The sequence below is a fragment of the Canis lupus genome, chromosome 6, assembly GCF_003254725.2.
Source record: "Canis lupus dingo isolate Sandy chromosome 6, ASM325472v2, whole genome shotgun sequence".
NCBI classification, from domain to species: domain Eukaryota; kingdom Metazoa; phylum Chordata; class Mammalia; order Carnivora; family Canidae; genus Canis; species Canis lupus.
In genome coordinates this window covers 64,404,660-64,418,707 of record NC_064248.1, presented here as the reverse complement: position 1 = coordinate 64,418,707, position 14,048 = coordinate 64,404,660, and positions in this window count along the sequence as shown.

The following is a 14,048-nucleotide window of genomic DNA, read 5'->3' as shown; positions in this document are numbered from 1 at the left end:
ATGACAGAGAGGAGTGTTTAAGCAGAGATGTATTAGTTCACATGCTTCAAGGTGAAGGGGGCCACGATTTTTAGTCTTAAATTTCATTTTTTTTTCAGTCTTAAATTTCAGAATTCTGATCTTAACGTGCGCAATGATGAAATCCTATTAGTTTTTAGGTATAAAATGGCAAACAGATGTAAAACCTAAACTTAATCTAGATAGTGTACTTTAACAGGATTATTTTTTCAAGGATGTGCTGTTACTACTGGAGGACTTAGTGCCCAAAACATGTACTCAAGTTTGGTGACTTGAATACTGGAGTTCTAGTTCTGCCACTAAATGAGAAAGAACTGGAATACCTCATCAACTCTTACTCTCATGATTTATAAAAGGATGGTATTAAAATAGATTTTTTAAAAAGATTTTATTTACTTATTCATGAGAGACACACAGAGAGAGGCAGAGACATAGGCAGAGGGAGAAGCAGGCTCCCTCTGGGGAGCCCAATGTGTGATTCGATCGTAGGACCCTGGAATCATGACTTGAGCCAAAGGCAGATGCTCAACCACTGAACCACCCAGGTGCCCTTAAAATAAATTTTTTTCTTCACTTTGTTACTCTAAGAATGGAATATAATAAAGCATTTAAGATCATGGACCTTTAGGGGAAAACATAATAGGCTTAGAGTCTTTATTCTTCTGTGTTTTAGGTCTCTTACCTTAGGGGTTGGAAACAATCACTTTATGCCTCAGTTTCAATGATTGTAGAATGGAGATAATAATATATTCCTCACAGCGTTGTTGAAAGGATTAACAATAAGGTGATATTCTAAATGTATATAATGCAAGTCTTGGCATCTAGGTTCATAAAATTAGATGCAGCTATGGTGAATAATGCTTTCTTAGGCAAGCCACAAAGAAGGGATCCAAGTGTGGTATCACTTCTTTGTAAGAACGACAAATAAATAAGCTGTTTTCAGCCTTCTACCCCCTAGAATAAAAGGTTGAGATGCCATAGATTACAAGGGTGTGTGGCAAACAATATTTTTATATTCTTCTTGGATTTCTTCCTCCTCTCAGTTCCCTGGCACATGAACTCATACCTTTGGGGGTCTGTTTGCATTTTTACTATTAAGAACATAAGCTGACTTAGGGCATGCAGTGAAGAGTGCTGAAGGAGAAAGGAAGTGGTGGGGACCCCTTTCAACAGCATCACATCTAGGGAAGAGGCACATGCTGCATGTCAGCCAGCCCACCCTGGGAGAGGAAAAGATTACTAATGGAGTAGTAATGTTAAAAAGAATAAAAAGTGAGTCCTTTTTTTTTTTTTTTCTTGGAACCATTAAAACTTTTCAAAAATACACAAAACCAACTTGAAGCTCAATTAAGGGCTGCTAAAAGGGAGGAAGAGTTTGCTGTATCTCCAGCATCTGGACTAGAGCTAGTGCATGTAATGCATATCTGTCACTGACAGCTTTCTGGGCTATTTTTAATTCAGTCTAATTAGTCATGTCTTCTCCTGCAAGTACAGGAATCAGTCAGAATATGGGTAACAATTGTGAAACTACCTTTGGAGAACTCCTTTGCATATTATTTTGGAAGACAACCATAAAGTCCTATAAATGATAGCCTCCATAAATGTCAGCCCAGATAATTCAGCTGATGTCAACAAGCAGAGGTTGGATGGGCTGTCACAGATATTGGGCTGAATACAGCACATGACATCAAAATCATGGCTTTGTAAACATTTCCTTCTTTGCATGCAGATTTAATTATCTCGTACCCCAGAGAAGAGAAAAACTGGGGCCAACATAATTTCAAAGGAAAGAAAAATGTGTTCCTATTTTTATAGCCTTGTAAAAGCAAGGAAATGTCTGAAGAGAAGGAAAAAAAAATAGTCTTGAAGAAGAATGCAATATGCCCCAACCCAAACTTATTCAAGATGTCATTCCTGGATAGAATTCTACGCTCTCAGCATTAGACAGGCTGCTTAAGCAAAGGCAGGTTCTACATAGACTGTCATCTGAACATGATATTGATGGATCGTTTTTACAAACAGGCTGGACTGCAATGAAAAGCCTTGTGAACGTGCTAAGACCATTTTAACAGGTCACTGGAGACCAAAGTGCCTGGAGGAGAGAATCTATGCCAAATCTTATGAACAGTTCATAATATATGAATAATGAAGCACTTCATGAAAAAAAAACATATATAAAAATGAAGATATTCCCAAAGACATTTCTTGTGTCACTGATACTTTTGAGAACCCTTCTAGCTGCAATGTGATTAGGTGTTTCAGGATCTGCAATATGTTTTCTTCATGACACTCTGATCCACAGTTCTTTTGTTTTGTTTTGTTTAATTTCACCTTTTGTTTTTCAAATCACATAGAACACATTTCTATTGTATTAAAGCAGGTAGAAATCTTGTCTGAAATAAGTATGAGACTATAATGAATCATTTCAAAGTAGAAATATGCCATGCACATGTAACTGGAACTGTTGGGGACTTTCAAAGGCAATAGTGGAAGAAGGAACATTGACTGAAAAAAAAATCAGCCTCCTTCCAAATGGGGCAACATGTAACTCCTGACAGCCAATCCCACACACAATCAAATTTCATCATTAACACGTGACTCAGACCAAAAGGCCTCAAGGCATGTCCTGCTCACTCATTAGTCTAAGTATAATTTTTCTCTTTATTTATTTCCAAATCTTTGATTTTAAACCCGATTCTATGAAAATGTATTTTCATAAGTTTCATTTTCTATGAAAATGTATTATCATATGTTATAACCTAGCTTACTTAATGAATCTTAAATTAAGTTTTAGAAAGGATTTTGTCATTATGCATGCCTAGCTCATGACTTATAAGTTCCGAAGAAGTTAACTAAAATTGGATTTATTTAAGTTGCTAGTGACCACTTAAGATGACTCTTTTTAGAACACATTCAAATAATATAAAGAACAGGGTAGCATTATTATTCAAATATACTGTGCAACTATTGTTGCTGACATTTGCTTTTAGAGGATCATAGAAAGGAAAAAGAGGACGATGTTCAAGTGTTTATTTATCTTGCCCTCCCCCCCCCCTTTTTTTTGGCATTTAAGTCTTTTGTTGATTTAAAAAATAAGACAAAACCTCCATGGACCTTCTTGGGAAGCTCTATTTGAATATGTGAATACCTATGCCTTTGGTTATATGTTCACTAAAGATTAAAAATTGCTGTTTGCCATTCTTAAAAGTAGCTCTCTGCACGATGAAGACTTAATTTTATCTATTTATAGACAACTTTAGAGTTGCCAAGTCATATTATATATCTAACTTGATACTCAAAAAATTCTTATGAGATAGACAGGGCAGATGAACCCTCAGGGGAAAGAGCAGACTTAAACTTTAAATTATATGTCCATCATTGATGCCATAGACTGTGCTTAAGGTATTTCTTGAATAAATGGCTGAATTATCTCCTTTGAAACAATAAGAAAAACAGGGCTCAGTGAGATTTGGTGACACTCCCAAGGTCTATAGTTGAAAAACTATAATCAAGGCTAGTTTTGAGGGCTTCTGACTATGACTTGTGAGTTCTGTGCTCTGGCCAATTTATTAAGTCTCCCTGCATACTCTACATACTATCTCACAATATTCATTCCCAAACTTAAAAAAAAAGTCTGAGAAGTGGAATAAAGATGGACAAAAATGATTTGCTTATTTATTTTGAAGTCTTAACACTGAATTGCATTTTAAGGGCAAAAAAATAATTAAAACTGATAAAAATATGAAATACTGATCATATTTTCAGAAGATTTGTTCTTCAAAGGAGATGTGGCTGAAGAATAGTGATTATACCTTAAGTATTCTACTTAAACTCTCTACTGGCTGATAATAACAATGGTTTCTATTTGAGATTTTTATTTTTCTCAGCATGTTCACATTCATTAGTTCCTAGATCCATAGAGCAATGGCATATTTCCCATTTTACAGATAAGGAAATGGGGAGTAAGCAGTTAAATGACTGTCCCAAGGTGATATAACTTGATCTCAGGTGGTCTGCCTCCATGGAACATTATCTCCAACAATGGACACTCTCACCCCTTGTAACTTCTATTTTGAATGTTGACTCCTTTAAGCTTTGTTGCATTTGTCTAACCATAATTCTCTAACCACTGGGAATTTTGTGGTGAAAAGACATTTGCCAAAGAACATAGGAGAGTATGACCGTATGAAACTGAACAGTGTTGATTTGTATGTTGTACTATTTGGTGGAATTGAGTAAGTGCTGGAGTGGGTGCCCAGTCCAAAGAGGGATGAGTAGATGGAGCCACCAAAAGGTCTTCTAATTAAAATATTTCTATCTCTTCTCATATAAATATTTGAACAATTAGAAATTAATTTGGATTAGCAAACTCCTCTTTTTAAAAGCAAATATCCTGGGGAGATCAAATCTGTAAGTCATAGTGACAATTATTTTAATAATCACACGAATATCAAGCTGAAAAGAAGTAATTTAGGAAACGGGCCCTTTGCTGGGCAGGGAAGAAAAGATAATTTGAGAGCAAGGAGGATATAAAGCCCTGGTAGGAAGGCAAGAACTCTGTTCAGCTAGGAAACATTAAGAGGGTACTGAATATTTAGAAAGTAGAGGGCTGAGCAGTAGGTGAAAACGGAGTTGCGTTCTAGAGGCAAGTTATGTTCCTGAGCCTGAATAGCAGCCAACGTATTACTGAAAATTATCTTGAGCACATGGTTGTTAATTCAGGTAACTGAATTCCAAATAATTTTTAAGGTTACAAACATAAACCCCCCTAAGTGAACTCCATCTCTGCAGTCCATTCTAGCTTAATCTTCTATAAGCCACTGACTCATGAAAACCAGTGTTATCCTGATCAGTCACTGCTATGCAAACTCACAACACACACACACACACACACACACACACACACACACAAAGATGAGAAGAGCTAAATTCCTGACACACGCTTTCTAACGAAGATTTTTAAGGATCACCCTTTCTCTTAAGATCCTTTCTTTCCTGTTTTTCTCAACTTCTCCTCTCATTCATTCGTTCAACTAATATTTTTTACACTCAAATTATCTGCAAAGCGTTGGGAGTTGAGTCTTCCTTCCAGGTATGATTTCTGCAAGTTATCAACTTCATTGTTTCTGAGGGTTTGCTAAAGTTCTTGCTAAATCCAAATTCTATCTACAGGAACAATCCTACAGGGGCTGATCTAAAATTTAGCCTTTGAATTTTAGCCATCAAGCCATCACAGCGTTTTAGGGAAACCTGTAGCTATTTTTCTCAAAGGTTATGCTTGTGATGAAGGCATTTGTGTAGTTAGTCAGCAGTAGTTCACTCATCCTTTTAACAAAAATAACTTAGGTCTTTTTTTTAAAAGATTATTTATTTATTTATTCATGAGAGACACAGAGCGAGAGAGGCACAGACACAGGCAGAGGGAGAAACAGGCTCCATGCAGGGAGCCGGACGTGGGACTGGATCCTGGGTCTCCAGGATCACACCCTGGACTGACGGTGGCGCTAAACCGCTGAGCCACCCAGGTTGCCCGACTTCGGTCTTTTAAAGTTGAATTATCCAGGGGCACCTGGGTGGCTCAGTGGTTGAGCGTCTGTCCTTTGGCTCAGGTTGTGATCCTAGAGTCCTGGGATCGAGATCCACATCAGGCTCCCAGTAGGGAGCCTGCTTCTCCCTCTGCCTATGTCTCTGCCTCCCTTTCCTTGTCTCTCATGAATAAATAAAATCTAAAAGTAAATTAAAAATAAAGTTGAATTATCCAAATGTTTAGCTATTGTTAATTCTCATCTTTCAAATTAATTAAGTATATTTTTATCTCTTTATCTAACCTTTGGGGTTCTTTTTTTTAGTATTTATATAGAAATACAAGCTCTGCATAATGGCCTGGTTGAGAAGACCAACAGCATGATCTTACTGATTTTCCATTTTTTCTTACTAGTCCAGTTCTTGATAGAAGAATAAAAGAGGATCCACTTTACCCTTAGCATGCTCAGTTTCAGGCCAGTTCATATTTGAAAGAGTTTTCACTGTGCTTGCTTCAAAATACTTTAATATCATAACCACTCTGTGGTGTGGTTACCTGTTTGATTTAGAAAGTTATCAGCATATGTCTAAACACTGCTTAGACACATCATTAAGACTTAGCCTCCCAAGCCAAATATATGCAAGAGGGAATGAAACAAAAAAGGAATTGTTTTGTCACTATTAATGCTAGTAAAGAAAGAAGAAGGAATGGTGATGATTTCCTGGTTTAGGGCAACAATGGGGATAGAGCATATGAACGAATGAGGGAGGCCAGGAGTCCACTGAACGTCTGCCACTCTGAACAATTTCACGTAACAGGCCTTAAATTTAAAAGAAAATAAAAACTTCTGAGGTGACTAATGTGGTCATAATGAACAATTAGAGAAGGGTAACAAGCTGAGGAGCACATTTTTATTCAACTAGCACACATCAGTCATTAGGGCTTTCAGGAGATAAGAGAAACTATTGACAGGCTTGAGGAGAGCAGCTGAAATTACACAGTCACTCCACACTCTTTATACATTTGTCACTAGTGGATGTAAATATTTATGGCTCAGATAACAAACGACTTACCTTATTTGGTGATGTGAGGCACTGGTGCAGTTCTAAGGTCACCAGAATGGTGTTAGGTTTCTGCTGAGATCTGGGCTGGATTAAGGCAGGGGAGTTGTAGCAGCTGCAAATGAAAATGTGTCATAACCCATTCCACCCCCATAATCCTCCTGTTCTCACACATGCCCCCAAACCAACCTCCACCCCCCACCCCCCGCCAGCAACAGAAAAAAAAAAATTAAGAAAATCTGTGCCTTGAGTTGTAAGGAAAAAGGTCTTTCCAATAACTGGAATTTAGGAAAATGTGGAGTACAGAGGGGGAGCTAAACTAAGCGTGTTCAGAGTGCATACAATTAAAACACACCAACCTCATCTGTTGAACAGTACGGTGCTCTGGCTGTTCCTAAGCAAATATTTAATAATATTTATAGTTCAGCTAAATAAGGAATTAATAAGGAGAAAAGTCACTTGTCCTGGATGAGATCAACTTGGTCTGTTCTCCCAGATGTGGATCCTAGGATTAGGCAGTGTAGACTTACCTATGGTCCCCATGGGTGCAGGAGGACTCTGTGAAGGAGTTCAGTCCAGGGGGCCTATGAAGAGCAATTCTTTACCTACTTCTCTACACTTAACATTTCATGCCACTAGTCAGGGAGACAGGTTTTTCTTCTAAAGAGTGTTTCTGCAGAGCCATTCTTCAACTGGGATCCTTGGCAACAACTACTGCACAAGTATAAGAATGCTCAGAAAAGTGTATTTAAAGTGAATGGTTCTTTCTTATTTATATAAATTGCATATATTTGAATTGCACAACATGATATAGACCACTTAGAAAGCTCACAGATCCTTTGTAATATTTGTACCTGATGGTGTTTTACTTGCGAAGTATTAAGCCAGCTCTGATCTTAAGTTGTAAAGAAAATGTCTCATTAATTTTTTAAAAAATAAAATGAATGGTCTTTTAATGGTAGAACTTACATCAGATAGGCTAGAAATATGGAATATTAGAGACTCTTCCTTCTTAGATTCTGGGTCTTGAAACTTCTTTCCCTAAAACTGTTACAACTTTGAGTGGATTTTGAACCATGAAGTTTACATTGTGCATTTGTACACTGTGCATATGTACACTGCTGCTACAACACTTACTGTTGCCCCAAGTCTCTCTTGATTAGAAATTTTCCCAACTGACACCTCCCACATTAAAAAAACAAAGAACTAAACCAAAAAACGAGTCCATAGCCATAAACTGATATATTCTATGACTGAGGGACTTTGCCACCACTACTTGGGAGAAAAATGCCTAGAGAGCCTTATTTTATAAAGAAGAAAATGTATGTAGAAATTAATATTAGTTGAAAGGTGAAAATAATCATATAGTTTAATTAGTAAATTTTTATTTTTAAATTTTTATTTATTTATTTTAAGATTTTATTATTTATTTATTCATGAGAGACACACACAGAGAGGCAGAGACGGAGGCAGAGAGAGAAGAGGCTCCACGCAGGAAGCCTGATGCAGGACTCGATGCCAGGACTCCAGAATCACGCCCTGAGCTGAAGGCAGATGCTCAACCGCTGAGCCACCCAGGTATCCCTACTTAGTGAATTTTTAGATGTAACTAGAGACCTACTCTTATGTGCATTTTTTGTTTGTTTGTTTGTTTTTTCAACACAGCCAGTATCATGACAGAAAGAGAATTTGTGGTAGTCTCTGTGATGCTGTCTCCAGATCTCCTTCAAGGCAATACTTGCTGCCTTCAAAGAAAACTTGTCCCAGTCGCTAGTGCTGTCGCTGGCCGGTCAGCTCAAGTTGCAGCACTTTCAGGGATGGCTTCAGCTGCAGACAACTTCTTGCTCAAGGCCATGGTCATGACCTTATGGAAGCAGCTCACACCAACTGACTGATGGGTGTTGTAAATAAACGCCAGGTCATTTTAGTCTACCTGGTGCAGAACAACATTAACAGGTTGCTTTGCTCCAGAGTTTCTCTGTGGGGTTGGTCACTGATAAAAGTTGCCATCAGGCCAAGATTACAGCTCAACTACTGCTTTTGCTACATCTTTCTGTCTTCTCCCTTCTATAAAGTTTAATTAACCTCAGTTTCCTTCTCATAGAACTCAACCTATCACCTGTGCTAAGATCTTTGTTAGGATTTTGACTCTAACTTTAGAGAAGAAAGGGAATTCTGCTGATTTGGAATCTCAGAGGAGACAATCATTTGCTAGGAGAATTCCTTAGTCAATGAGATAGGCAATGGATGACGGTCTCTCTAAATCAAGAACAGACCATTTAGGATTAAGGATGCTGCGGGAAAATTCCTAACTTCAATCTCTTCTTTTCTCAATCTCAGTACTTGTTGAGCTTCTAGGATTAAGAAAAATGTGGGACCTATATAGAATATTAACTAAACCAAATAAGATTTAGTAAGGATGGTAATTTTTGTATATGTGCTGTCGAAGAGAGCACTGGATAGTAGTTTTTGTAAGAATTAATGTACACACACACTGATTTTGCTTGGCCATTTTGGCATGCCCAGTTCATTCACCCTTGCTTTTGATATGCTCTCTGCATTTCTTTATCTGAAGTTCTACAATCAACCCTGGTCCCCAAAATGGATAATTTAAGAGACTCTAAATCACTGGAGAAACATGATCAGCTTTACGTCTAGTTCTACTCAGGTCTTGATGCCCTAATTTCTTGATGATTTAACTTTTGAGTTGTTTTCTTGAGAATAAATCCCAATTGTGTAGCCACAAAAAAATAAAGCAAAACAAAACAAAATGAAAAAAACCCAACATAATCCAGGAGTAAATGTTCTACTACTAAATTCTAATCTTTGGTTATGAAATCCTATTCCCTTTTTTGTACTTCCCCACTGGCAATCATCTACCTATACAATTTCCTGCAGATAGCTTTTCTCATGACTACTTGGTGCCTTAAATCTTGAATTCAACTGGAAACTGGATAAAATATTCCTTAGAAGACCTTAAATAATCTGCTACTTAACTTTCCCCCATACTTAAGTATCTATCTTTGTCCTGACCCTAATTCTGAGCGACATGGATTTGGACCTCCCTTCTAATCAGTGTCATATATAACAAAGCCTTCCTTCAAAATAGAAACTATGAGTCATCTTGGTGCCCATGGATAGAAAAGAAATTGATAGTAAATCAAGTCTGGAATAAGAAAATGGTCCTGATATTTTGATGAGAAACTGGTCCCATCAATCAGAGTATACAACATAGTTATGGCATGGCTCTGACCATTAAAAGGTTGTATTAACATGTCTCTTCACAATGTTTCCATTTCTTCACAGTTATAACCAAAACTTCCCAACCAGGGGGACAACCATCCTTGCAACAGATTACCTAATGGATGAAGATCTGTTTTCATCCTTGTTGGGAAAGGCAGTCTTGTGTCTTTTGGCTCCCACTCAGCCACAGAAGAATGGATCTGGGGCCTGAAATACTTCCTTACAAAGTGAAAAAGAGCCTACACAGCCTATGCCAGATTTATCAACTTGTGTGGGAATATCTTTTGCTGTTTCATGTTCAGTATGTCCCCTTTTGTTCTGCTTAAGCATGTGGTTCTTATGACACCTGGCCGACCCCACTGCTATATCTATCCTCTATGTGGAGAAAACGGGTCCTTCTACTGCAATACAAGAGGGATACATGAGTTATCCTGTGTGGGCTGCTGGGAGAAACCCACTAGCCAAGGGGAATCAATGCCCACTATGGAAACTGATCTTGCTCTCTCTTCTCTATGTGAGCAAAACTTTGTCCCATCCAGTGTTTGATTGATTTGTGTTCTCCTTGGCAATGCCAATATCAAGATGCGGTGGCCAGAATATCTAGTGTCCTTTTCTGAGACTGGTAACTGCTATACGGTTCTTTGCTCAGTGATCCTCCACTAGATCTTTCATAATGAGTCATTCTTATAAAAGGAAATTCTCTCAACTACTTACCTATGAAATTCACAGAAAAGATAGATTCTTTCATTCTGTCATACAAAATAAATTCCTTATGAAACTTTGAAAAAACTTAATCAGATTGAAAGACTGATTTAATTATATATTAAAATATGTAATTTTAATATATGTGTTTGTATATGTATGTGTATATACATATATATATACACATATACAGATAAAATTGGATATATACCTGAAGCCCTATTTACAATTAAGTCTAAGTAATTTTTGCAAATTTAATTTTATTTAAATTCAATTAATTAACATATAGTATATTATTAGTTTCAGGGGTAGAGTTCAGTGATTCATCAGTCTTATATAATACCTGGTGTTCATTACATCACATGCCCTCCTTAATGCCTACCACTCAGTTACCCCTATCCCCCCACCCACCTCATCTCCATCAACCCTCAGTTTGTTTCCTATGGTTAAGGGTCTCTTATGGTTTGTCTCCCTCTCTGATTTTATCTTGTTTTATTTTCCCTCTTCCTCTATGCTCCTCTGTTTAGTTTCTTAAATTTCATATATGAGTGAAATCATATGATAATTGTCTTTGACTTATTTCGCTTAGCATAGTACTCTCTAGTTCCAACCACATCATTGCAAATGGTAAGATTGCATCTTTTTGATGGCTGAGTAATATATATATATGACATTGACACTACAATGATGCTCCTTCTGACCACTACATTTGTATCTTTGCGGTAAATACCCAGTAGTGCAATTGCTTGGTCATAGGGTAGCTCTATTTTCAACTTTTTGAGGAACCTTCATACTGTCCTCCAGAGTGACTGCACCAGCTTGCATTCTCACCAGCAGTGTAAAAGGGTTCCCCTTTCTCCACAACCTTGCCAACATTTGTTAATTCCTGACTTGTTAATTTTAGCCATTCTGCCTGGTGTGAGGTGATATCTTATTATGGTTTTGATTGTCTTTCCCTGAAGTCTATGTAATTTCATATTAAAACTAAAATATTCCAGCCATCAACTGTCCCCATGGCAGCATTAGTTCTTATCAGCTGGCAGACATTTAGTCATATTTCTCTTTACAAGAAAAATTAAGCAAAGAGATTTTAGATTTCTTTACTTCCACAGGGCAGACCAGGTGATAGTATCAGTCAAATAAGATCATTGCCCAAGGGTCCAGAATCTTGCATTCCTGTCCCTGAATGGTCTGATTATATTAGTAGAATAAAATCTCCATTTCTACCCATAAATAATTCCTAAGGAAAAAAAAGAACAATGACTTGACAAGATAAAAAGGGTTGTGAGGACACCACCTTTAAACTCATTTACTATTTTTCACAGCAAAGGCCTCTACTCTTCCCTTCTCATCCTCAACCACTGCCCCCATTATGGATTTGATGAAGCACAGAGGAGAAACGGATTTGAGTTCAATTGGCTTATCCTGGTTGAAAATAATCTGGGGGAAAAAGAGGTCAAGACTATAGCAAAGTTCTCTTCATTAAGAAGATGCAACGAGTAGAACATAAACACTCTGTGATTGCTAAAAACATGAAATAATATTCACATTGATAGGAATTTAGCATAAAAGAAGAGTTTCATTAGATAGAAATAAAAAAGTTCAGTGACCTTTGTCGCATCTAAGGATTTCCCCAGAATTTAGAAAAAGAGGCAAAAATATATACATTAAGAGAATGTTTTCAAGATATTTTTCTAAAATGATTATGACAATTACAGACACAATCAGGCAGGAAAGGCCGCAGATCTTGCCACCAAGGCAAGACTCATCCCATTGTTCAACTCTGTGCCCTGTCTCCAAAATTTCCTCTTTCATTTCTTAAAAATTATGGTATGCTCCTTTCTTGCTTATACCCATCAAACTTAATTTTTAGAGCTTTGGTATCCTGTTGCTGTACTTGACTAAATGGAGTCTTAACCCCTTTTATCTTTTTGGAATTATATCATCTGGCCAGACAATTCTCTTTCTGCCTGGAGTCTTACTGGCTGGCTCATTCCTTATATTTTTGTCATTAACCTTTTAATATCATCAATATTGGCAGAAGAATGTGCTTATAACAGAATGACTACATTTAAAAATATAAAATATATTTTCTCTCAAGTTCAAATTTTACAGTTCTGGGAAAGAACACAAGCTATCAGGGAGCATTGGGCTTACTGGCTTGAGCTAAAAGTCAAATATACTGGCTTCCTTCACACAGAGGCAATGACTCCAGAGAATGAGTAGAAGAAAGGGAGGAGAGGTCTTCCTAAAACACACTCCCAGTTGGAGAACATTTTTCTTTCTTTCTTTCTTTCTTTCTTTCTTTCTTTCTTTCTCTTTCTTTCTTTCTTTCTTTCTTTCTTTCTTTCTTCTTTCTTTCTTTCTTTCTTTCTTTCTTCTTTCTTTTTCTTTTTTTTTTTTATACATTAAAAATCCTTAGGCATTTATTTTTGTTGTGAAATCTCTGGCAGTATAAAGATGACACAGGCATCTTGAGAATTAATATCTAAAATAAGTCTCTGTCCCCAAACTTCAATGTAGTGGTTAAAAAAAATTCATCTGATTCTATAGGTCTAAGTTTGTGAACAGTTAAAAGAACAGCCTTAGCTCCTGTTCATTTTTTATTTGGAATTCTTGCAACTTTGTCGCTGAACATCTTGAATTTGTTTTGCATGTCATCAACTGCCTGAGATGAAGATTTTTTTTTTATCCTTTATTAACTATACAATCAAAGTCTCAGGCCCTGCATGATTCTCTAAAATTTGTGGCTTTCAGATCCGCAGTGCCCTAGTTCAAGAAGGAAATTGCTTTCAGGCAGTATTATTCAAAGAGTCTTGTTTCCATTTTATCTTTTATTTAACGCTGCTGTGTCATCTAGGGCCTCTTCAGGAGGACTCCAATTATTTGATAGGCAGCAGCCAGTGACATTTTTCTCTCTTGTTTTCTCATCTGATAGGCACAAGTTAAAAATTATTTTCTTTAAAAAATTAGGCACCTGCTTAATGGTTGGGGTAGTAGACGCAAGGGCCACAAAGACTTCACTGTGAAGCAAATTAAAAAAAAAACAAAAAAAAAAACAAGTGTGTGTGGAAGGATTCTTGCTAGAATGAGTTCTGTAGAATTACCTGAAGGATGCCCATAGCCGTGGCTTAAATAGCCTATATTATCTCTTTTTTGATCTCCTGATGACTGATATGATGATAGCAATCTGATATTCTTAGTGTTTGAATAAGGACCCTAGATTAATTCTTGGCAGGAAAGTAAAATTAAGCCATGGGGTGTTCTTTTTCTCACATGGCTGGGGTTCTTATTGCCCTGGATCAATCAAACTCAGCCACTGGTTATAAAGGCAAACCCAAAAGTTACTTTGAAAAGTTATAAGACGAGCATTCTATAAGAAGGGATAATCTCACATAAAATGTTGAAGTATGTTTCTCTTTTTTGCCCATCTCTTTCCAGGTCTAATCCTTAGTGATGATAACATTTTTTAAGTCCTTACTATGGAGCTGAATGCTCCA